A 27,422-nucleotide genomic window follows, 5' to 3' on the forward strand; every position below is an offset into this window, starting at 1 on the left:
ACTAAGTTTTTTGGTCAAATTCTCAAAGATTGAAACAGCTCTGGAACTTCAGCAGAGTTTGATGCAAAGTATTTTTTAGAATCCAAGGCAACAGAATGATTCCAACAAACCTTATCACTTCTGTAATTTCTATTGGTACAATATTGTTCGTGACAGATGCATTATGCATTTCCCACACTATTGGTCTCTCACCCTAGTGGCTTCAGATTACAGATGCATAGAAGATTCTTCAAAAAAAATTTAGGCCTGCTCCGACCTTGACTGCCGACCGCAATAGGTTCCTGGGTATAGGGCTGTAAATTTGCCTCATTACAGCTGGACCTTGTAGTTTTCTATGGAGGAGGCCTACACACATAGCCTTCTCTCGCACCCAGCCCCTAATTACCCAGATTTGCACTTTGGGTTTAATATCTTCTACACATTAGTGGAAATGCTAATCAGTTAACAGCTTTGCATCTTGTTTTCAGTAGTATAACACATTAAAGTAAAAAAGGAGATTAAAAGGTTCATTTTCAATCATTAAATCCATAATCATTACCCATCCTCATAATTACAACAGTGTGTTTTTCCACAACAGTACATATGTACATGCGTGTTTGAAGGTGGAAAACATCAAAGTCAATTTCATGTAAATTCATTAAAATACATATTTTTGTCAGGCTTTTTCTTAACTTCATGTTAATACTGCATGGATTTGTGTTTTCAAAGATTTTAATACATGCTTTACATATTGACATACCAATTATGGGTTCTTTTTTGTAGGAACTGGCATGAATAAGGCCAGAAACTCTGCAATTCTGCAATTCAAATTCTGCGACAGAGATCAGATGAAGAGATATGGTACAAAAACGTTGAAGCAACAGCTAAATGGCAACTGAGGATGAGTCCTTGCTTTGGTATATGGACTACATTATGACCTAGTTTATGAAATATCTTGTCTAGACGCATGTCTTGTTTTTCTAAAACAGGAGCCAAAGATAAAATGCAACCCCTATGACAAAAAAAAACAGTAAAACAACATGACAAATTTGAAGCAGGGCACACATTTTTGTTCCTTAACTAAGTTGTGAGGTAATTACGAAAACATTTATGGACAAGAAGAGGAGTGCTCTGATCACTTATGAATATGCAAATTGGATATTCGGAAGGCTCAATTGAATCAGACTTAGTACTGATTCACAGCTGACAGATTGGGGATCTTAAGTCCGATTTGCACTAGGCTTTATGCTTATAACCTGTATGTTTACATGACAGTTAGGGATGAGTGCCAGTGGGCACATACACACACGTTCCAACCTGCTGCGGAATGTGTAAAACGCAATCAATGTGAGGATCTGGGGGATTGGGGCATAATATGGGCAAACAGACAGCTCTTTTTAGGTCTGCACCGGGGGACTGGAGCCCCAAAGCTTTGGATTGCCTCCATGAGGAAGGGCAGCAGGCACTTCCTGATCATCACTCTCAAATAGCTGTGTCGAAAGTCATAGGAGTTTAGTCATTTATCAACTTGGTCCTGGAATGTGTCTTGGAGGTTTCTACTGAAAGCGTCCTCCTTTTTGTACCCCATGAACAGATAATGCTTGACTGAACCGTTATCTGATAAGGGAAGCCACGCGGGAAGTAAGGGTTAGTTTGAAGGTATTTAGTAAGTGTAGCAGTTTCTGGCAGAGTGACCTTTTTGATTTTAACCAAGTCTTGAACTGCCTTCACCTCGGGGGAACCCGTCAAGGCTGTGTTGCCTAAATGCTGAGCAAGCTTCACAAAAGTGTTTGACGAGTGCCCCATACCAGTCGCCAAGGGAACCCTCCAGATGCTCGGTGTCATGCTGAGGACAGGCGCAGCTGGTTGGTGGTACCACTGAATAAACACACAAGGCAAAGACAAAGAGAGGGGGCGGGGAAGAAAACACATGAAGCCCTCCGGGGGACCTCTGGGTAGCGAGGGAGGATAGAAGGCAACAACTCCTGTAAACACAGCCTGTACCTCCTAAGACTAGAGAACGACAGAGAGGAAAGGAGAGGTCAGAGTTGATTTCAGGATGGACAGAACGTGTGGGCCTGGATGGTCCTCGCAGGCAGGCAGGTTGGGGAACGGCCGTTAGGATTTCACCCATTAATGGCTTCCAATGAGGTCATTTCATCAGGCCTGACATTTAAGGGTCTCGGTAGCGTAGACATGCGAGCGTTGCTGGATGAGGAGGAAGCGTGCACAGACGCAGGATGAGTCAAGACAGCAGAGTCCCGGGATGCTGGAGGAGCTTGTGATTGGATTACAAGAGGTAAGGGAATGATTCACCCACAAGGGATCCCAGGGCTCTAGCTGATGAGGGGAAACAGACACGACATCTGGACCTTAACAAGTGGCAAAAGGTAACTCAGTTCATCAGGTTGGTGCTAAAAAGGGATGTTGGAGGACAAGAGGAGGGGGTTAGTCCTTGTGCCAGAAGCTCTGGTTGAGGCGTTTGCGTATTGGCTTCTGCCAACTCCTAATGAGGAGAAAGGTGCCAGGTGTGTTGGTAGATTGCTGATGATGGGGCCCCTTCTCTAGAAAAAGGTCTCAGTCAGAGGAATTACACAAGCCAGCTAATCTAATCTGGCCTGCCAAAAAAGATAGGCTTGACAAAAAACAGCATTTACGGCAATAGTCATCTCACGTCAGAAGCTTTCGAAAGGTTAATTTATCTTATGTGAGAGCCGGCACCTTTCTGTGATTTGTAAACTCCTGCTGCTTTCAATCAACATAATCCTGTCCAGACCCCATGGTCGAAACAAAGCCGTATTTTCAGATCTGTTTATTCCAGTGCGACAGACAGAAAGCGAAAGGAGCCCGCCATGAACGGCCCAGACAGACTATGTTGATTTATACCCAGATGGTGTTAACAGAACAGGGGTTATGTACTTGTTTTGAAACTCTCTCTGTTGAAGAATATATGCAGTTTGCCAAAGGAGCTGGCTCAGCACTAAACACCAAACCCACACAGCGCTCTGTTGAACAAAATTTGCTGAAACACAATGAGTGGAGTTGTGATAAATAATTGTCACATTATTTTTTACCATTACAACAGTGAAAAAGTAGAAAGCGCTTGAAATTAAGTTGGAATTTTAAATGAGACCTACACATTGTTTCATTATTTGCATGGCCTAGCCTACTTTATTAGCAATCAATCCATTTTACACTTACAAAACAACATATTCTGAATATTTGTTTTTTTTGTTTCTCCAGTTTGACCAATTTAGCATTTAAAGTCAGGCATAGTTGGCTACAGAATCACATTATGACACCAAAGCATTGCTGGAGTGTATCTTATTTCATTTTTGAGGTTCTGAATCAGAAAGATTACAAACTCCTTGTGGTCTCACTTCAACTTGTGTCCAGTATTATCTTTCAACAGTAGGCCTATATAAAACCTTTCAAACTCTCTCTTACTAATTTATTCACTTTCACTGTTATTCTATTAAGAAAAACTGTTACTGGTAAAATAAACTTCAATATTGTCATCTATAATTGTTTAAATAAACCTAACTTTCTGAGTTTCAGAAATAAATAATCTTCTGTATTTCTCTTATCACCGTCAACGTAACAGTGCCCACACAAACCAAGCACACGCACACACAGAACACATTCAGGAGCTATAATTATTCTCACCTTCTAGCATCTTCTTAGGTTCTACTGTAGGGGGTGACTCATTATATAGGATCGTTACATTTACAAAATGTACGTCTTACACGCAAGCGTGTATCATTATTCTGCACCTTCCTTTTCATACGTATGAAGGCTTAATTTACTTTCATCAAAATTTCCCTCCACTTTTTTTCTTTTTTTACTGCAGCCCCTTTCTTTTATTCATAAATTCCTTATGTTTCATCTCCCCTTACATAATGCGATTCATCTAATTTGGCAGAGCTGGTAAAAGCAGCTGTTTCCCAGAAAGAAAAAAAAAAGATTAAGCGAGAATGACAAAGTAATGTAAACATCAAAAAGAGCTGAACTGTGTTGCACAGGATGTAATGAGAGTGGGTTGGGTAAAGCAGAAGGAATATAGAATAAAAAATAGAAATGAGACGAAAGACGCAGAGAAATATAGATGTGGTGGAGGGGCGGCAGGGTGTTTCGAGAGGAGATGTTAGTAGGATTTGGAAGAGAACAGAGAACCAAAGGAATAAGGGACACATGATTCCACCTCACTACCCATATTATCATGGGGGGGAACAATTTTGCAGAGAAGGAACGCATGCAGAGAATATAAAAAGGTACAAATGCAAATCTGAATGTCCTTTTAGTTGCTCTGTTCCCTTTGTGAAAGGAAAAAAGGCACTCCACTATTTTCAAAAGCAGAACAAGAAATAAGAAGTCAATGATGATGTTCGCCATTCACCGTGTTACTTACGGGACAGCGTTTGTTTGTGGTAATTACAAAATGAAGTTGGACCTATTGGTTGAGGACAGCAGTCAGAATATAAACTCAAATTCAGCTGAAGATCAACAATTGAAACATTTTAGATTACAAGGGATAGGTAAAATTGCTCCTCCCAAGGTTTCTAAAAAATGTTCTCCTCTAGTGAATTTTTCTGGGAGTCTTTCCTTGTCTTCCTTGAGGGTTTAGGTTGGTTGAGGGCCAGTTCTAGGGGCATATGTGAAGCCCACTGTGAAATTGCTTGTAAAAAGGGCTATACAAATACATTTTGATTTGATTTAAAGACGATGACATTAACTGCCCCCAAGTCAGAAAAACAACACTTTTTTGGCTTTGTTGTTATGCAAGTATAATTATAGTACAAATTATGGTTATACCTATGTCAACATTGCGGACTTCCGGAAAGTACTGCAGTCAAGGGAATTGAATAATTGGAAATAAAAACAAAATGTATGCGGGGATAGAAGCATGAAATGTGATACATATATGTCCCTTGGGTGATTCTAAAACATCCTACAAGAGTTGTCCCAAAAAATATCAGCCTGGAATTGAAGAAATGTAGCCGCCAAAACATTTGGCTGTTGACTCAGGCACCAAAAGATCTTCATAAAAGCATGGCAAAAGGCACACATGTCCCTTCGGTAACCCCAAAACATCCTGGAAAAGGTTCACAAAAAACCTTAAACAGGAATTGCAGAAAACCAAAATGGCCACCTAAACAGTTGGCAATTGACTCTAAGTTACCTAAAGGACTTCACAAAAGCATGCAATTTGGCACATATGTCCACTGGTGATCACACTACTGGTGAAACATCCTACAAGGGGAGCCTACATTTCTTTCTTTTTTTCATCTAAATGGCCACCTAAACAGCTGGCAGTTCAGTACCCGTTTCAATGCGATGGGCCCTTCCACATGCCTGTGAGTTTTCCCAGTGTCAACACTTCCTGCACGTGAGTGTATCCCATTTCTGCATGATTCTTCTATGATGCACCCCAGTGGACTCTGTCTTTGAATCTCAAAGTTTATAATAATTGTCACCAGGTAATAACATTGAAAACTTCTAACATGCAGTATGAGATCACATTTGAGGGACATAATCTTGTACTGACATAATGGCATAATGGTGTGCAAGGTAACACAGCCTCCTGGCATTAACACTTTTGGAGAAAGAAAATCAAACTTTTGTCGAAGGACAATCTATTAAAAGATCGCTGTGGACATGGAAGATTCCATGTTAAGATTTGCTACTGGACAAGAGCAACAAATAAAGATTTTGCCATCTGTACGTATCATTGAGAGGTTGTACACTTTGATGTCCCAGTATTTCCAACTTCTGATTTTGCACGCTTACTTTTTCTACAAGAGTTGGTACAAAGTATAAGGTTATTTTTCTAAAATATACGATGGCATTGTACTGTATAATGCCATAAGCAGATTTGACTAATTCAACCTTAATCAAACCACTGTTCTTTCTTTGTGCCGGGCTTTGTAAGACGGCCCAATGCTGCAGAGGGAAGTGCCAAAGTCAGTACATAGAGCTGGATGATGTCCTGGAAGCATGAGGGGCCGTCCTGTTGGCGGCAGGAAAAAAACAAGTGACAGAGCTTTGTGTCTGGTCCTTGTGGCACCCAGCACCCAGTGAAGCGATCTCAGCAGGGTAGTTGTGTGTGAGTCCTTGGGTAGCGTGTAGATTAGATGAGCGGCTGCATTCCAGACAATCTGCACTGGGCGTATGTGCCAGTGGGCCAGCAAAGAGGGAGTTGCAGTGATAAATATGGGAGAGTACTGTGACCTGGACGAGCAGCGGGGTGGAGCACTCTGTCACAAATGGACAGATCCTCTATGTTACGTACAGAACACCAGTTCTGCAACACATGAGCAATATGTTTCTCGAAATCCAGGTTGTCATCAAGGAACCGCGTGAGAGGCCCCCCAAACATGCCGTCAACACCAATGGGCAGACCCTCCCTGTTGTTTTAAATGATTAAATGTATGTTTCCATTACAGAAGAGCTTGATCTTCAGGTTCACCCTGTGGTCCTTCTGATGCAATTCAACACATGTGTACACAGCTATCACCTTGATAGCAGACATTCGCTAAAACGAACAATCATACGAGCACCATATTATTTGTTATATTGAAGCAGTGGAGTCATCAAAGCCCATATGATGTGATGGTATGGCACTAGGTTGCATCACGTCCTTTGGTACTTCCTTTGAACGGCTTCACCCGCCAAACAGACTTGTGTCTCCTCACAACCCCTTTAGTCCATTATCAGCACTGACACCCACACTGGGGCTGGGGGACAGCAGGGTTGTACTGAATGTGTGTGTGACTCGAAAGTGAAATGTTGAATACAGCTTCTCAAGGAATTTCGCTGACAGGTGACAGTTCTGGCATGTAGCGACTGGTATAATGTGATGTCATATATGTCAGGGCTGCACTGAAGTATTTAAAAGTGGAGGCAATGGCATACCTTCAGCTTGCACTGCTTGTACTGCAGCAAGTGGTCATGAATTTAGCAATGAGTATAACATATAAAATATCTATGAAATATATAAGATGTATGTATGTAACGGTACATTAATGTAGGTACTGCTCTGTGTGTAGAGTGTGTACTGCACTGTTTGAACACAAAGTGTACATATTCCTGAACATATACAGGTGAGGATGTGTTCATGTGCAACTAAGTATATATTGTAGTTGATACTTGTGTTAGATGAAGGAGGGCTGGAGAAAACTGTGCCATATTTGCTTATGAAACTGCAGATTCAACACAAAATCCTGCTAATTCAAAGACCACAATGCCAGTGTGACAGCATTTGTAATACTGCATTCCTCTTTCCCCATGCCATCCAATATTATTTAACTAGAAACATCCTGATTTGCCCGGGGGGGTTCATTGCAAAACAGAATCCACTTGCTGTAATAAGTAACAAACAGAAAAATACGTATCTTTTCGTAGTAATTTCAACCTGTTTCATTTACGGTAATAAAATATTCAAGCATCACATTCTAGCCTACGGTTCTTATAAAAGCATAACATACTTCCTGGAAAGCTTTCAAAACAAGGAGTTCCTATCAATAACCATTTCTAATTAAACACATGTAGTATATCGAGAGAGAATAATTCATTTAAATTGGACTCCTCGAGTAATTTGTGTCCTATTGCATCCTTCCGGTGATGGCAAACAGTAAAACAAATTAAAGTAAGCATGCACCACATTAACCAAAGAGCGACCTTATTCGCCTGCTAAGGTGGCATGGCTGATAGAAACCAGAGAAAAAAGAAAGAGAGGTGGAGAGGGAGAAAGAGAGGTGGAGAGAGAGAGAGACAGAGAGACATAGAGAGAGAGGTAGAGAGAGGTAGAGAGAGAGAGGTAGAGAGAGAAAGGTAAAGAGAGAAAGAGAGAGAGAGAAAGAGAGAGAGAGAGAGAGAGAGAGAGAGAGAGAGAGAGAGAGAGAGAGAGAGAGAGAGAGAGAGAGAGAGAGAGAGAGAGAGAGAGTGAGAGACAGAGACAGAGACAGAGAAGAAGAAAGAAGAAAAGTAGGGAGCCCAGGGGTTGTGACACTTGATCAGAGAGAGAGAGAAAAAAAAGAAAGTGTTATTATTATGTAAAATTATTTCAAGAGTGAAGCAAAATGCTGTATCAAGAATTCAAAAATGTATGCACAAATGCCTGGATGATGACAAGAGGTGGAGAGATAAAAACAAGTGAAGGAAGAAATTTTAGATAATGGCTGTCAGAAAAAGAGACTGAGGAAAATACATGTGGAGCGATAGGTTTCTTTTGGCCTAGTTTTTGAAGGATAGCTTCAATGCTGATACTGTACAGCCATGCAAAGAAGGTCTGCCAGCACTGCAGCATACAGGTTGGAATGCAATCAATATTCCAAGTGTGACTCATAGTCAGAGGCAGGACAAAAGATGGTGAGAGGGAAGCAACTCAAAATACTACAGTATTGAGTGTGTTTTACAAACCAGTTGGTGCAATAAATCGATGGTAACAAGACAACAATTAGTCTACAACAAAAACTTTTTGTTAACTGTGTGAAAAAAAATCTAGTTAAGATTTTGTCAAATAAAGATTAACAAATCACAGTGTGTTACTAATAAGGGCTAAACACAAGCTCCATAGCAATGCCATGTTACTTTAGAGCATCTTGTTTCCCCATTTCATGAAAGTTAAAATACAGCAAAAAAGGGATTGTACACGAGCAGGGCATTGTCCACAATTCTTTTTTCTTCCTTTGATTTTTTTTATCCCATCATTTCTACTGCAGTGTTTTATGATTATAATTCCCTTTGACTTTTCAGCGTGAAACATAAAAGAGGAATGTTTCTATAAGTACGACTCAGTAATCTGTTTTCTAAGAAGCACAGGAAAAGGTCCAAGAGAGCGACAGTGTGCATGTGTGTAACAATCAGTGTGCGTATGCATCAGTGAAGGTTTGTGTGCATTTGGGAGCATTTGTGAGTGCGTATGTATGTGTGCATTGTGTGTGTTCCCGAAGCATCAAGAAAGCAATTGTCAAGACATGTTCAAATAAGAAACCGAAACGGTGCAGAAGACTGCTAAACTACTCAAGGAAGACATGAAATATTCGGTCTAAGCCATCAGAAACAAGATGCTGAACTTTGAAGGTTCTTTTTAAAGCAGTTCTTAATCAAATAGAATTATTTACTCCAAAAAAGGGGAATGGGGAACAGACTTCTTTTCGTCCTCTGATCTCCCACATAATTTGCATCATTTCCATGAGTTCATCTGTCAGCGGCTGTGGGGTTCAAATATATTTAATAATATTCGCTCACATTCATCTGCACACTCACAGCAGACTGATAGGCCGCCCAGTGCAGTTACATTTAATAAATAAATAAATAAACACTGTGGTCAAATTGTCTTACTGAATAACTCACATAACTTCCTTGAAGGATACATAACTATGTAAACGTATAGTAAAAAGCTTGAGAAACAGTCTCACAAGGTTGTATTTATGTTTCTATAGCGTTTAACGGGTAAACTGGTCACAGCAAAGCTTTAATGTCAAGGAATCATGGGTCGATTATGGGTTGGGTCAAAACCAGTCCAAAAACAAATGTATCAGATGGTATCTTTAACAAAAGAGACCTAAACTGTAAGGATGTGCCAAACTACTGAAATTGAGCCATGCACATCATTCCAAGAGGGGTATTCTACAGTGTGATTAATCAATATACATATATCTCAAATCAGGTTTGAGGAAAAAAGTGTCTTTGAAAGCAACGCAAATATACAAATATATATTCTTAAGACAATAACAACTCAGTGGGCTGCTGCATCTTTAGTATTATGTGTAGGTATTAATCTTTAGGAGAAAACAAACTTTGAATGTATAGAGGCCTTATAGATTTAATCAATAACTCCCCGAAAATAGTCCCTCGATAACTTGATCAGTTGAGACAAACAATGAAGGGCAGAGAAGGATCTTCCATGTTATTACCGACTATTACAAAACTGGCATATACATTTTTTTACTCTAAAATACAAAATTGTCAGGCTGAGATGATAATCATTGTCATCATATAGATGTTTCCTGGTGGTGGAAGGTTGCTAAAAGTATCTTAATTGATCCATGTTCACTGCTAATACTTGGAAAGACATTTGGTTTCAATAAAATAACCCAATCTGAATGGAGTATGGGCCGTTCAGTACTATTGGCAAGACCATGATGTTTAGTCAGATGTGACTGAGGAGAAACCAGCTGTAGCTGTAATAGTGAATTAGCATTTTTCATGCACAGCAACATATCAGTTTACGAGTCTGAGGTTTAGTCCTCTCCTTCAAAAAGACCTATTTTTACGCAACCAAGCCACGCACCACGTGAGCCAGGCACGTCCGATAAAGACGGTCGCTCCCAAAAGGACATGAACCTGTCGCTTTTGATCAGGACTGCAGCTGCCTACAGACCGGCATGGTTCCATTGTCTCGATGCATCTTCTCGATCGGAGATGATGTGGGATCTGATGTAATTTGCCCGGCAAGCCTCTTGAGATGACGGAGCAGTAAAAAACAATGCTTCGTTAAGAAGGAAGCCTGGTGAAAGGGTGGGAGCAAAAGCTCCACTGAAGATAACGACATTTGACAGTTCTCGGCAGCTTTCCAACTCCTATCTGAGGCAGAAGACACTGTAACCAAATTAGTTTTAATGCAATCTGCCCCTATTTTTCCTCTCTCTCGCTCAAGTCTTTTCCTCTCTCCTCCTCCTTCTTCTTGCTCAGACAGATAGCGGACCATAATAACCTCAGAGGGATTCCCACACTTCAAGGCTTTGGTTACTGGGGCCTTTTCATTAGTGAGAGTTTTTAGCCTCGTGACATACTTGAGGGAGTTCTGTCAGGCCCATATGTGCTCTCTTTGTGTGCCTGCGAAGACACTGGCGCAGAAGGGGAGCAGCTAATACAGAGTTGGCTGTCACACCATCCAACAAAAGCAGCTCATCATCTCTGCACCAAACAGTAACATCTGAAGCATCATGGTACAAGGGGTGGAGATACACCGATTTAATGTGTTTAACTTTCATCTAACCAGATAAAATCCCACTGTTATCGCCTATTTTTGAAGGGAGACTTGGGCAAGAAAGGCATTTAAAAGTTACATTGACAAACACTGTTTACGACCATACAGACTTTAAAAACATCAGGATCAGTTTGTCCATGAAGCATTTTCCGAGCCACCTACATATACACCAAAACATCTACAGTACACTCTTGCTGAAAGATGACCATCAGTGCCAGTTCTTTTTTGTGAGTTTGAAATGCTTATTGAGTTCAGCCACATTGCTCACAAGTCCATAACATCCAGCACAAAGCCATGAAATCACCATGGACAAATATTGTCAGTACCGTAGGTCGCACTGGAGAGCTCAGTGACTTTAAATGTGGAACCGTCATAGGATGCCACCTTTGCCACGAGTCCGTTTGGAAAATGTCTAAACAACTTTGCACTCAAAGAAAAGCACATTATTAAGTCAATTGTCACTGAAATGTCAGTGATGTAGAGGAAGACACTACCTGAGGCCTGGGGAACATGTGTGAGTGCATCGAGTAGCAGAAACGTATGGAAAAGTAAGCCTTGAAGGAAAAAGTCCAACCCGCCATCTGTTTCCCTTCCAGCAAAAAAGTAGACCTAGAGAATAACAATGAAAATGTTGCCAATTCTCATTCTTTCATTTTTTTTTTTCTTTTTTTTTTTTTACACGAACACAGTTGGCAAACAAGACAGAGCACATTGTATCAATTGATCTCCGCAGGGAATCATTAAGGACGCTGTTGGAAGACTGAGGATATGAAGACAAACTACAAATGGGCTATTTTTCTAGACTGTATCAAACAAACTTCTGGCATGTATTTATAAAATGACTTTGCTGTCTTGGCAGTAAATCTGTAAAACTCAGATAAAGAAAAACATTGGACAATATTGCTTGCAAGAAGAGACTTACTCAATCGTCTTCTGGTAATATTTGAACACTAATTAACACATTAATTTGTGAAAGTTTAAGTGCAGTTAAAGTCAGGGTCAGTATTGTTGAGATGTACTTTTTGTAAAGTTTTCTGAAAAACATCACATCCTGATAGCAACCAATAAATCTAAGGTTTGACAGAAGAATTCCGATATCTGTCGGCGTCGCAGGAGTGTAATAAACAAGACCTACTTGCCTGTTTACCTACCTAATAGTCAGACAGCGCATTCATGTGTTTTGAGGGAGTGGCTTTGAAGGGAGGGGTGGGATATTTTGGTTTGAATTCTTTCAAACTCAAAATTCCAAAGTTCACAAATTCTGCCTTTATTGCAAGGCTCACTTATTAAGGAATATACATTACTTGAGATTAACTATAATTAAGAATTACATAGCCAAAAAAACAAAACAAACTGATTTTGTGATGAAAGGTCATCAGTAGTATTAAAACTGTCTTTTCCCCCCTATTATTAGGCTAGTAATAGTAGAAGTATTGGTTGTAGTAGTAGCAGTAATAGTAGTATTACTGAAGTGCAAACACACACAATAGGACATTAGCAATAAACACACCAACATGGATTAACTATTTTCTTAATCTGCTAAATAAGACTCAACCGTAAGCTTCCAAGAACCAACAGCGTGACAGAACGTTTCATGAGCACAACTATATTTGCCTGGGCAGACGTCACCAACCGTACATAATGAACAGTGTGATGACAGGGATGTCCAAAGGATGGGGATTTGCCTATAGATAACTCATGATTTGAAGAGTGGCCTCTTGCCTCAGGAAGACCCAGAAGTACGACCCGTAACGACAGCCCTCGGTGGGCCCCAAGTGATCCAGGTGCCATTCCACCAGATGGTAACGTCGATTAGAGAGCAGCTGAGAGAAGTTAATTACAGATCTGGAGTACGCCAACAAACATGGGACGAGTAGTCCACCTAAACAGCTGCAAGAAGGAGGTGTTTGCCAAGCAGCAGTGGAGGGAAAGGGGGGGGGGTCTGGTCAGTCAAACATCCCCTGGAGCCTCTCTCCTCCTTTCCTCTTAACCGAGGAGAACTCTAGGATTGGAGCACCAGACTTGCTTGAAGTGGATTAATGTAATTTGAAAAGTCAAGAGGTATGGGGAATTGGGGCGTGGGGGGGTGGGGAGGGAGAGAAAACAGCAGAAATGTCCCCATCCTCGTCACAGGTTGTAGTGTGCAATATGTTTGATCAGGCTGAGGGGCTTACATATTCGCAGGATGGTGCTTGGGACATCTGTGCAGTGGCAACCCGCCAGAAGTGACTATGTGTGTGTGCGTGTGTGTGCGTGCGTGTGCACTTGCATGTGTGTGCACTTGAAGACAGTGTGTGAATGGTAGCCTAAATGATCGTGATATTAGGCCAATTGATTCATTGACAATACATCTCAGATGTGTACTTCATGGTGGAGAGTAAAAGTGGAGGGAAACCAACAACTCCAACAATTGAGGAGTGGATGCACATTAATGTTTGCACATTATCTGATATGTGAACAAACATCATTTTCCTTTGGCATATTGGCAACTCCTTTACTCAACACTAAGAAGTACTGCTTCTGACTAACCCAGTGTTGTGACAATAAAGCACAACAGAAAACCTCTGAAAAGAAAACTGAATGTAACACTAGAGAGGTTAAAGGCGTTCTGTGTCTTGATTGCTTGCCGCTTGATGCTGTCACACACAAACAAGACATTTGCCAAACATAGCTGACCATGGAAATCTCATCTTAACATCAGATAAAAAAGGGGGAACGATTGAAAAACTAACATAAAGATGGTAAGATGAGAGAGATAAAACTGACAAATATATAAGGAAGGGAGGGGGGTGGTTTCATAACAGTGTGAGAACAAGAAGGAAGTCCATCTAGCAGACCTTCTTTATTATTCAGTCTGGCTTAGAGGAAAAAGGCAGACTGTTGTATGCTATGCTGTGAAGTTGCCGAGAGATATGCAGTCAACGAGTTTTTTTTTCATGTTTGTGTGTGTAGGTGTGTACGTGTGTTTGTGTTTTTGAGGCATGGGTCGTGTCTGTTCCTCTCTCTCGCTTGGTTCCCGGCTCCCCAAACACACCTGCTCCTTGTCTCCAACCAGCTCACCTGCCTTCCGTCATCTACCCAACAGCAGAAGAATACAAGCCAGATTGTTGCTTCTACTTTAGCAGAAGTTATCAACCATAACCAACAATATTGTGTAGATTGCGTAAGTGTCTAGTGTTCCATGTACTTTCCAGAATTTCCCTCATGTCTGTTTATTCTTATTGTTGTTTCCTTTGTCTCAGGATTACTATGCCTATCTGCTGGATCATCTTTCATTGCTCCAGTGTTTCTGCCACACCTTAACCATGTCCTGCCACACCGTAACCATGGCCCACCTACTCCGTAACCATAGCCCTGCCACACCGTAACCATGGACCTGCCACACCGTAACCATGGCCCTGCCACACCGTCACCATAGTCCTGCCACACCGTAACCATAGTCCTGCCACACCATAACCATGGACCTGCCACACCGCAACCATGGCCCTGCCGCACCGTAACCATGGCTCTGGCTAAGATAATAATAATAATGAGACTTTATTTCGCAAATTTCACACAAGAAATGCAGCTCAAATTGTTTTACATAACATCTATAAAAACAATATTATAAGTAATAAAACTCTTCTTAACACAGGCCGCAGTCTTTGAGGCCTTTCCAGAACAATCTCAGACCTTTTGCAGAGCAGTCCAGAACCTATGTTGCTCAAGCCTTTTGAATTCAAGCCACAGTCTTTGCGGTATCTCGAGCCACAGTCTTTGTGGTTGCCCAATATAAATAAAATGTAACAAAAGATACAGCTCCACACCCGTTAAACTCGCCTATCCTGGCTACTGCCATTTGCCAATGCCACCCTGAATTTCCTTGCCTACCTCTCAACGCTTGCAACCATAATAATCTCCACTACCGCTCAGAAAATCCCCTGTATTCATCTTCCAATCTGCTGTGCCCTGAGATTAGGTCCACCAGTGTATAAATTGTAACACTTCTACATTTTACAAATTACCCAGCAAAATACATAAACTGCTACTGAAAACCCAATAGCTGGTATTGTTGCTTTGATTATTATATATTTGTAATATATAATTTATTGTGTACACAATCACAACATTTCTGCTTCATGGCAAACACACATGTATGATAGAGGCAGATGAGCAGAGAAGAAAGGTATGTCCATGCTGCATTGTGTAATGTAGCCTACCCCCGAAAGCAAATGATGGCTGCAGCGTTCGCTATGGGGGATGGTATGGAAATCCAATTTCCATATGAAACAACTAAACAAAATAGGGAGCCAGTCTTGGCAGCCGGGGGTAGAGTTGTCATGGCGGTTGGCGATGTAAAACTTCAAACACATTTCACATAATAAATGCAAGAGGCCTGACAAAACACCCAAAATGCAATATTTCTTTGTTTGACGGGGCTGACTCTCTCCCCCCCCCCCTGCAGTTTGAACGTAAACTGCATACACAGCTTATTGTTGATGAGTTCATCAAATATGGGAATTAAACTTCAAGACTTTTCCAGCTTCCTTGACTCCTTGCATTCTCCGTTTGCTGGATCAGCAGGTCTGATGGGATGCTATCAGAATTTTGGGATGGACATGACAACTGACTTAAACCTTAGTTTTTTATAGGCAAAAACAACTTGGCATTAATTCAGTTGTGCACTGGCACACTGAGACCATTTAAATTGTGGCAAACAAGCACTGTCCTCTGAGTAGAATGTGTGGCCAAAGGCAAAGCAAAATGGATATTTCTGAAAGTCTCCTTCCTTCCTCCCTTCCAAATATGCCAGGCAAAGAGAGCTGATGGTTCCTGGCCGACATCCCAGATCCTGCCGTCCAGGGCTCCGGACACCGCATCAGTCTCACTTCGTTGGTCCTGGAGGTCAGCTCTGGCACCAACTAAATGGGGAAATGGAGGATACTTGTGGGCAGGCCAAGGATGAATGACCTGCTCTGACACTCCTTTGGAGCCGCTAGCTTTCATACAAAGAAAGGGGGACCAGGCTAAGAGGAGTAGCCTTCTGTAGCTTAATGTAGAGGCTATGATTGCACACAAAAAGTCAAATATAATACCTACTGTAAACCACAGCACACGTAACTAGAACCAAATTGAAGGAAATGCAAACTTCCATAAATTGTATCCAACAGTGACATTTTCATTCAGGAGCTGAACTGAAAGGAAAGCTCTGAAAGTGGGACGAAGTACAAGATGCCTCATGAATAACTAGCCAATGTATTCTGTTTGTCTCTCTGTCTAACTTTTCCACATGGGCGTCATGATATCATGACACTAGCATAATAGTGAAACATCGGGAAATCCACAATTGCATAGTGGATTTGATCCTATAGTACAACCTTGCTACAAATGCAGTTACATGAATTTATGTACTCCCAGATGACATAAAACATTATTATTTGAGTACAAAAGAGATAATGGTTAAATATGATCTGTTTAATGTTTATTAATATTTAGGTAACACTTTCTATGAAGGTACACATATTCACCCTTTACTAATTGCTTATTAGCATGCATATTAGTATCAACTTGACACTTTATTAGTCAATAGTTACCACTTATTAATGACATTATGCATGACCATAGCGGTTAGGGAATCGGGCTATTACTCTGAAAGTTGCCAGTTCGATTCCCAGCCGTCCCAAATTATGTTGTGTCCTTGGGAAAGGCACTTCACCTTACTTGCCTCAGGAAGAATGTCCCTGTACTTACTGTAAGTCCCTCTGGATAAGAGCGTCTGCTAAATGACTAAATGTAAACGTACTAACTACAGGTTTTTCCACACTAACCTCATTATTACTGGTTATTGATAATAAGTAAAGACATTGTTAAACATGAATTAATATGATATATAATGAATATGCATTTCACGGTATGGGCTTTATAAGGACAACAAGACAACAAGAATAGTTATTAGACCTTGATAAGGCCTGATAACTAATGCATATCTTACTTTAGAATGGGGAACACATTCTTGGTTGGAAATACTTAATTTAGAGCTATTAGGACATTATTAACACTTGTAGTTTTGTGTTTATTATATTTGAGTATACAAATATACAAAACCAAATGTACAAATCTGTCATTCTTCTGATCCCGTCCGAGGCTGAGTGGCCACAGCGTGCTATAATGTACTGATCTACTGCAACACTATGCTGTTGATTTCATGTTGAGGCAGCATCAAGCATTCATCAGCATTTTATGACACTACAATGTTTTGCACTACTGCAAACCTTCCTTGAAGGTTTATGACCATCTTTAATGAAATAAATGAAGCTATTTGGTTTCCTTCAGAGCACTTTTTTTCTCTCTTTTACTGTGAAATGCATTTATTTTGTATGCTATGGAAAATTGCAATACGGCAATGTATGTGATGTTAACTGACTCCCATTGCTTTTCCACTAGTTTGACAGATTGAACTTGTGTATGTTGTGTGTGCTTGTGTTTGTGTGGGTGTGTGTCAGAGAGTTTAGGCCCTTGGCCTTCAACAAGGCCAAGGGCTCACACAGTCTTTAAAACCACAGACTTTAAGACTTTAAATATTTGCCATATATTGCACTCATGCCATCTTTGCACCCATGTCATTTTTGCACTAAGTACCCTATTTGTATTAGTATTTTTGTATTTACAGTGTACATTATAGCTATTTTATACTTTATATTTAGTTTATTTTACATACCTGTCCCCTTAGTGTTAGTTAGTATTAGTTAAGTAATTGGACTCTGCACCTTGCATAATAGAGTTAGACTTGTTTATTTATTTAAGATTTACTCCTATATGTTGAATGTATGCACCTTTCCGCTAACTTTCATGGTGATTAAAACCCATTCTGATTCTGATTCAAAAATTATCTGAGAACAATTGAGATAGTATGAGAGAGAGAAAGAATCCTGTGTCCCTGCTTTACTGAAGGTGTCCACTGATTAAGAATCTGTGTGGGCGTAGGCCATGTCAAGACAAGATGCGAGAGAAAGAAATTGAGACAAAGAAAGACAGAGTAAGAGAGTGAAATATAGAGAGAAATACATTTGACTTGAGCTGAAAAAGTTAGTTGTTTTGGTTTGATCTTGGCTCCAGATCTAAAAGAGTTTAAACGCTTCTTCAAATCTTTAAAAGCCCTATTGCCCGAGACATGTTAGGATATAATAAATTGCGGTCCTACCTTTGACCCTTAAATTGGGTAATTTAGTCCCTTTTGAGATACATAAAATAGGTGGAAAAAAGGGAAAGAACAATTGAGAAAAGAGTCCTTTTATTAAGCAAGGATGCATTACCTGGGTCATGTCTGGGATTTTTGCTTCCACCATTACAAGGCATAACTCATTCCGTTCAGTCCTGTTGACACACCCTGTGGTGTACTGTGAGATTCCCATTGCACACATATGCAAAGAATGGTGTACTGTAGTTGGATAACACACATCCTGGGCACACACACACACTTTCCCATCTATTTAAAACCACTACAATGGTACAATTTCCTCCAGCAGTTAGGTATTGTAAAATCACACACACACACACACACACACACACACACAATCACACACAGACCTTTTTATTACCATTACAGAACCACTGCAGTGCCATCTCCCAGAAGACTTGGTATCCTTGTTTCTCTATGTCTCTTTCAATGTCTTCTCCCTGCTCTTTCCTCCTTTCCCTCTACCTTTCTCAACCCTGACTGTGACTCTTATCATGCCGACATGCACAGTATGACCTGGAAGTGCTTTGAAAGACAGGACTACCCTATGTCGTGGTAGTTTTTGCAGACAATCAATTGTTCAAGCTGAAGTTGGGTGAAGTATAGAGTTAATGTTTATTTGACGTCCGTTTAAGCATAATAACGTTACCAACATAACATCATCAGCACACAAACATAAGACAATAACACAAAGACAATTCCATACAGCTCCATCTAGCATTCTAGAATGGAACCGGGAGAATCCAGCCCACCAGCACTACTCAGCTGATGGCCCTGAACCCCCCCAGAACATTCTTCAACAGACCATTTTATAGATACAACAGTTCTCAAAAGCCATTGGTCCATCCTACAGACCTGAAGCTATACCAATTCTCTTCTGTCATTGGTTAAATCCTTAGAACAATACAGTTGAATCCACATTTTCTTCAGACCAACTGTCTCTTCCCCCCAGGTGACAAGAACCCCATCAGGTCACCCAGACTTCATGTCTCTTAGACTTCATGTCTCCTAGTTAGGTGTTATAAAACTACAGGTGGTATCTCTACCAAATGGAGTTGAAATAACATACATTGTATCAAGCTTCTTCCTGAAACACATTCATTGTACATATAGGCCCAAAACTTCTTTCACACCTAGCTCCTCAATGCCAGCTATCAGCTTGGCACCAAAAACTACCGCCAGAGCATTAGGGTGCTGGAAAAAGATGGTTTTGAAAGAAATCTCTCCATATTCCCTAATGTGATGAATGGATTTCCAATAACAGGACTAGAGATTTGATCTCAAGCAGAGTGCGAATTATACAATGACAATCGGGGGGTCACCTTCTTCTCCAGGGCGCAAAGTAATATTTACGATTACAGATAAGCACGATACATTTATATATCGTGCTTACCTGTAATCATAAATATTACTTTGACCCCCCGGCCTGTTGTTTTTACTTCTTTTGGGGGGTCCAAGTCTTTATTAGGGGGGTCAAACCCCCATTAACTTGCACACTGATCTCAAGGGCTGATTTATGGGGTGTTTGATTCAAAATATCAAGGAAAGAGTCAACTAAATTCAGGCTGTGGAGCTTATATGAAAGTAATTTAATATCAGCTCAACCCCATATCAATCAATCTACAAAGAAGTAATCCATCAATCTAATGGATGGATTACTTCTAAAATATTTATATACAAGCATACACATACACGTGGCATGATTGCCTATGAAGTGTTCAAGACACTAGTATATCAATAACCAGTTCTAAAAGATTTTCAGAATTTCAGTGTTTGGTTTCGGTATCCCAACAAAAGAGGACACAGGAAAAATAATCAGTTGCCCGTCTGGTTTTGACTGTCTGATGTCCATAGGTAGATTACTTTTATTTCTCCAATATTTTCATGATCAGTTTTACCCAGAGAGAAGAAGACTGGAAATGGCTGGGTTGGTGCTGGCTCGGAGGAGTGATATTGTGTGGGCGGATGGCTACCACGGACTAGAAATGAGAGTGTGAATGTGCACTCTAATCCGTCACACATGTTACAGCCTTGTCTCTGGGGTGCATCTGGACACACAAAACAGTGAGTAGTGAATCTTACACAGCGGCACACACACACAGACCTGCATGCCTGCGCACACGCCTGCACGCGCACACAAAGACAGAAAAAATAAGCTGCACAAAGCTTGACATTCACAGGTTGCCAGGGTCTTAGGAGACTATGCATAAAAGCAAGATGAAACATGTCTGCATTGTACACAAAGGAACGCTTCTCCCTTTATTTATGACCTTGAACACAAGTCTGCGACCTACAGCAAAGATAATGAGTACATATAATACAGTATACCATAATACAGTTCAAAATTGATGCAGACACAGCAGTGAAACGCATAACATACTCCTAAACAATTAAATAGTCCACATATTGTATGTCTCTGTCATTCACACAATTATGATGGGATCTGCGTTCAGAGTTTGGAGAAACTCACAATGATCATCACAACATTTGTCTTTTATCCAGTGATTTCTCGTTATGATAGATTTGGAGTGCTATGAGACCTGCTATGAGAAGTTCTCCTAGTTTAATCCTAGCCTTAATTGGGTCGTGCAGCTAGACAAGCCTGACCCAACATTTGCCTTAGTTGTCAACAATGCACAGGAAAGTGAAATATATTCAGTTTGTTCAGTCAATGTTATGATGTGCCTTCCTGGCCTGCCAGCATACAAGGCTGAACACACACACAGACACACACACACACTGCTTCACCTCAACAATCTGTAGTGATGCATAAAGAAGTAAAGAAGTCAGAAATGTAGCATTCAAGAAAGGTTTGAGTAGCACTGTGTAGCATATGACTGTCTCTATTGACCTTGTTATTTGTCTCGCTGTGCTTTCCCATGTTTATTCCACCTTTCGGGACATCTTGGATTGCATGAGGTCATCTTGGTAGCTGTTGCAAAACGCATTCAACTTGACAGGATTTTGTCAACAAGTAGTCACACCATTGCCACACGCAGCCAATGCAGCATCACTTGAAAGCCCAGTAACAGTTCAGAACAGGAAGATTACTCACCCGGTGATACGTGGAAGGGTATCAGTGGAGAGGAGGGCCAGTGGGGGTTTGTCCCTCTCAATGAGCCACACAGTATAGCGGCCACTCTGACGAGGGTGGAGGAACACAGCCATGTCCAGGCCACAGGGGCCCCGGCCATCCCCCCACAGCCAGGGACTCAGCACCCAGGGGCCCCCGAACGCAGAGCCATTCACCCACAGGAATTGACCTGTGAGAGAGAGAAAAAAGCGAGGAAGTCAATGTTATCCGCTTTCTCGTTTTTTCAATTGTCACTTGCTTAAAACCGAGGTGCATCATGCATCCGTTTTGGGTGTTTCACTGTGATTAGGCATTGTTCCTGCTCATTGTGCACACTACATTGTGGGTTTGAATCCTGGTTAGCCCAAGGAGGTGGAGTTTCATTCGACCTACACCTAACTCCTACATAAGTACTACACCCCCGCATATATTCCTGTCACATAACATAATCTTTAAGTTTTAAGATGTGTCCTCATATCTTACACAGACTCATTGGGATTTGTAAAATCTACAAAGACTGTGTTCAATGAGAAAACTTATTTCAATGCACTGAAACAGGCTAAAGAAAGAAAACTGTGAGAAAAAAAAGAAGAGAACAAGCTCCAGGGAAGATATAATCCTGTTGTGGTGTTTTTCATTATTGTGTGAGGATATCCAACAAGGATTTAATATGACATTATTGTTTGTTTATGTGCCGCTGAGGTGATGATGAAGCAAGGAACTTCCTCTGCTCCTGGTTTCATAGATCTGATAAAGCTGTCATGATATTTGACTTTTGTTTTTACAATAAGAGTTGCCTATTCTTTTTCTTTTTTTCTTTCCTAGGGAACATTTAAACTTCTTACAGCTTCTTTGTTCTCATAATGTATCAAACTACTTCTCTAACAAGCAAAACGTCACTCCAAAACTATGGTACTGTACTTCACAACCAGCTACCAGACTAGGTTAATGCTAACCTAAAAAAGAGTGGAACAGGGGGTAAAACAAGCTTCCAGAGCACCTGTGGGAAAAATCTATGAATGTAGATATAACAGGCTTGATCTTCAGACCCACAGACAGACACAAGATATTCCTGGATTATAGTTAGATGCAATTAATTTGCCTGAATAAGTAATATACTTTAGATCAAATGAGATGTATTTAATAATAGATAGTAATGTCCCATAGGCTCTACGGTCTCGGCTGGAGTAGTTCAGCCAGCTGGGTTTGACCCATGCCATATGTGCCATATACACAGCCTCTGGCCAGCACTAATATCTCCTGTGATGCATCCGGGGAGGAATGAATCTTAAAATCCATTTTACGATTGACTTTTTATGCTAAGATTTTTTTTCACGTCATTTGCATAACAGCTATTCTGCAAATGACTTCTATTAGCATTCATTTAACACATTGGAAACAGCATTTTGGCCAAAATGGTTCTCATTTTCCTGTGTTGTGGGTGAAATGACACAGTCATTTGCCACCACCTCATCTAACTGTCCATCACATTGCATACAGTTCTGCAATGTCTCTTTTGTACTCCTTTGTACAAGCCAAGTGGCATTCACTGCTCATGGCAATACAATGCATTCCACAAAAGAAGCACAGGATTATTGATAACTGTATTGTAGTTCTCTGTCCCACCACCCGTCCGTCCAAAGACAGAAAGCTGAGAATTCTATCAAATAAAAGTATCATGTGCTGAGCCCGAGTACATTAGTACAGCAGACATGAGCGACATTTACATTTATGCATTTAGCAGACGCTTTTATCCAAAGCGACTTCCAAGAGAGAGTTGGCGACACTGCCAACAATCTGAGCATTTGCACAATTCTGACCCTTACAATATACATTGTAATTGTGCTCTATATATGAATATACTACATATTTGAATACTCAATTGACGATTCAAACTACTTGATTGATGATCTTTATTCGAATTGTGGTTTAAGGAAAAAAATAGTTGATGAAAAGGCCATTTGGGAAGAAGAGCAGCACTATTCTAATGCACCGCTCTCCCATAACCTGTGCGTTCTACTCTGTGGCAGACTGCGGAATCCACCTAAACACACCAGAGGGGGCTCCAAAAAATGTGAAATGCCCGGCGTGTTACCCATTAGACGGCTACGTAACCCAACAGTGGCAGCTTGGTCACAAACCAAGGGTGACAAGCATTTTGACAAGTGCTTTTGACAAATACAATTAGATCAAGCACACAAAATTGTATTTCTCCAGTCTCTCCGACTTCTCGCCTGACTACTTACTATGAACAGTCTAACTGAGAACAATATATGATGTTCCTTCTTAGCTATTAGCATCAGAGGCAGTTGATGAAAAAAGTGTTTTTTCCATCTCTTCATAAATGGAGTGACTAAGTTTAGTTGAGTTCTGGATTTTAATAAATATTTATCAATCTGCAGATTGGGAGAGAAAACCAGACCTCTGACAATAAAATGACAACACAACACCAGGCTTAGGTCTCAATCATGTCTCTCTCCGCTCTGAAGGCCGGAGGACCATCTTTTATAGGGCACAAGAATGTAAACACAGATAGTGACAGTCAGGCAGTAATGACGTTGCAACAGTCTCAGAGAAAGAGATTCACAGCTCCCAACACATGACCACTCAGACTAGAGAGATCATAGTTGGAGCTCTCCTTGTAGTCATGACAAGGACGTTTAGCCAGTACTTCCTGATCATGAACATCCATTAACCCTGACACACAGACACAATCTACTCTTATTAATAGCAAGCTTACATGAGAACATACTAACTAGTATCCAATGACTAGTTCTATTGATTAGTGAATAATGAAAGCACACAGGAAATCGCAATTTCTTCCACACATTCAATTATAATCCTCTGCAAATGGAACACACAAGCCCTTTCCTGCAACTTTTTAAGAAAACTTCCATTAATCTTTCCCCGAGGTGTGTCTAGCTCGCAGAAGGCCACGAGATGACACTGAATTTGGAGGTCTTCTTTGTAGGAAGCGCAACATTCCAGTTAAGCCTCATTTAGGTACTCCTTCCCATCTCGTGTGGTCCATAATGCACTGAAACTCCAGACAATTTGGCAAAGAGAGCCTCAAAAGGCTTCTAAAAGGTTTCAAGGCTTTGCTTGCCCACCCCCTTTCTCTACAAGCAGAAGGGATTTGATACAAAGCTTTCAAACGCAACCCCCAAAAAAGATCTAAAACCAAAGAGAAAACTTATTGTTCTGTATTCTCCTTTGTGCAGAGCTGCAGAAATACCTGCACTCTACAATTATCGGCAGGTCACAGATTTGACAGTAGAACAACAAAGTCTACACCAGAATTCCATTTGTGAATTTCTCCCTTGATCCTCGTGGCAAAGAACTTGACATTGGCATACAATCAGCTATTTTGGATAATAGTATTCCACCCCTAAGCCTTACATCAGAAAATATGTTTCCGTTCATTTCAAACTAACTGCATTGGTTGAACAGATTTGATTGTGCACAGGGTATAAGGACAACTTATCTTTTTCATGAAAGTATTTTTTTATTAAGTAGTTGGAAAGTATTTCTGTGGCTCAAAAAAAAGCTTTCACTCGCATGCTTTTGTGTTACTCTAATGCAGCTTTGTTCCGTAACACACCGTGTACAGATTTGCTTCTAACAGATGTCAGATTCAATCATAGGCAGGGCAAATTATCTTTAAAAACATAGTTTTTACACCATGTTGAAACGTTTCTTTTCTAGCTGCTATATTTTTCTCAGATAAAAAATGACAGATTTAGTCACACAACACTTACCGTCAAACATGTACCTGTTGGCTTTAGACCGTATTACTGAATCTAATACTTGTTTAACATACAAACACTTGTAAGTCTATGTGTTGACACATTTAATACAACAAACTTTGTTGAGAGCAATTTCCCAGTTAGCTCGGAAGCGTAATCAGAGGTAGTTAGCGTAATAGTGATAGGGAATCAGCCCCTCCAAAAAAGTGCATTTGTGTTGTCACATTCCCAAACTATCACAACAAGATACTGTGTAAACATTTCCACAGTTTTATCAACACAGATTCAACAGATTCAAATCGACTAAAGCTCTCATTGACAGCATACCAAATCAGTCCAACTGTTGGAGTCTATGGCATTATAGCAATGCATAATCCCACTTCAAGGCTCCTGGGGAAGAAGAAACAATCTTGGCCTAAATGTATTCTCCCCAATCCTCTTACAAGAGACAATGCTTTTTCCCAAAGAATGAGCAGGGTTTTATTCATGACTTCAGACATTTCTGAAGTTGCAGATTATTGTATATCATCAGCGTGCAGTAAATCTATGTACGAGACCTCCAAAAGCTTTATGAACCCTGAAAGCAAAGATGATGACTCCAAATCTCGGTGACATTTTATGGACTCGAGGCTGTGACATACAGTAGTTTGCTGGTTTTCTGTTGTGTTAATCGTGTCCTTGCATTGTACATAAGACAATGACAATCCATCTGTAGTATCGAAAAGCTTCAATTTGTTTGTGAGACTGCAGGGCCAGCACCAGAGACAGAGGCCCTGGATCACTTATTTTAGTCTGGGAAGCATTATAGAACCTTACAAAACCATCTTTTAAAGAACTGCCATGCCTGCTGGAAGCTGCTAAGGAATAAACCATCAGTTTACACCAAATGTGGAGGCAATGTATCGGAAGAGCCACAAGTGAATGTCCCAGGGAGTTTACCTATATAACGCCATATTAATTTGTCTATCTTTCCTCCTGTTGCTCTCCTCATTTGGCAACGATATTACATTAACTGAAAAGCCCCCTGCCAGTCATGCTAATTTGGCAATGGTGTAGCACATCCTGTTATTCAGAGTCACTCAGCCGAATGAGGAGCACCTGTTTGTTTGATTTGGTCTGTATTTGAGTTTCTATGACTGACAGCTGGGTGCTTTGATCAGCCTCAATCCTTGTGGAGCTGAGACAAAAGCCACGTCTACAACAACAAAGTACTACAGAGCTGGAGTGAGGGCATCGGGGCTGCGTCGAGGCGAGGGCCCAGCCAAAACAGAAGAGTCATCCCGTCTGACTCTCCATCTGTTGGGTCAGATATCTGTGATCATCCCAAGAAGAGGATGGGAAATCTATCTCTGCAGATCATATTTAATCTGAGCTGGAGTTTGGACTACATTTGCTTTGCACAGCTGATATGTCTCAGATTTTTACACTTTCTTTTAAGGCATTTACTCCATGGTAGATTTGAAAGTTCCTTTTTTGGAGTGCAAAATAGGGTTTGGATTTCATAACCCTGTAAATTGCTAGGTGGGGCCTCCATTGATCGGACTTGCTTGTCCAGCACATTCCACAGATGCTCGACTGGATTGAGATCTGGGGAATTTGGAGAAGAAGTCAACACCTTGAACTTGTTGTGTTCCTCAAACCATTCCTGAAACAGGCAGGGCGCATTATCCTGCTTACTGGCTGCTGCCCTGGGGACCACCAAATGATAGTCTCTTGTCTGTTTTAATTTTCAAACCATTTTCAACCCATTTCCACTGGCGGGCCAGTAGAACATGTGTACGTGAGATTATACTTGTGTTAGTATGCAAAAGAGTGATAAGAGAAGTAAGTGTATTGATAAAAAGTGCAGTGCTTGTCATCCAGTAACTGAGCCCCAAACAACTGGTGAGCTTATTTCCAAGAGGAAATCCTATTTTAAAGATATCCAAATGTTTAATGCCTTTCTTGGAAATGTATGTTTTGGAACAGCTAATTTGTGAATATCAGTGCAATGCTTTCGGGTATCTCTCTTTTGTATTTCAAGCTCCCTTTGTTTATTCATTAAGTGGAATGATCTACATTGCCTTGCTAAAGGTTATGTCACCCTATTTTAGATTCCTGAGGGAAAAAGTAGGTAATAGAACTTATTCATATACAAATTACAGTCCATGTTTAGCAAAGGTAATACTCTGACCTTACATAGGTCAAATATTTAGTTTTTATCTAGACCCCAGGAGTTCAGAACATTTCAACATGTCACAGTACACTGTTTCATAAGCTATGAAAGAAAAAACGAATTCAACAGGAACACACATTTTTGTCAGTCAGTGTCACATTCCTCTTAATGACAGCGACTCATCACAACAACAAAAGAATGTAAACTTCCAAAGATTCCAATTTGCAAGCCATCATTTTGAAGATGACCTACAAAATGAT

Source organism: Hypomesus transpacificus, chromosome 3, assembly GCF_021917145.1.
Source record: "Hypomesus transpacificus isolate Combined female chromosome 3, fHypTra1, whole genome shotgun sequence".
NCBI lineage: Eukaryota > Metazoa > Chordata > Actinopteri > Osmeriformes > Osmeridae > Hypomesus > Hypomesus transpacificus.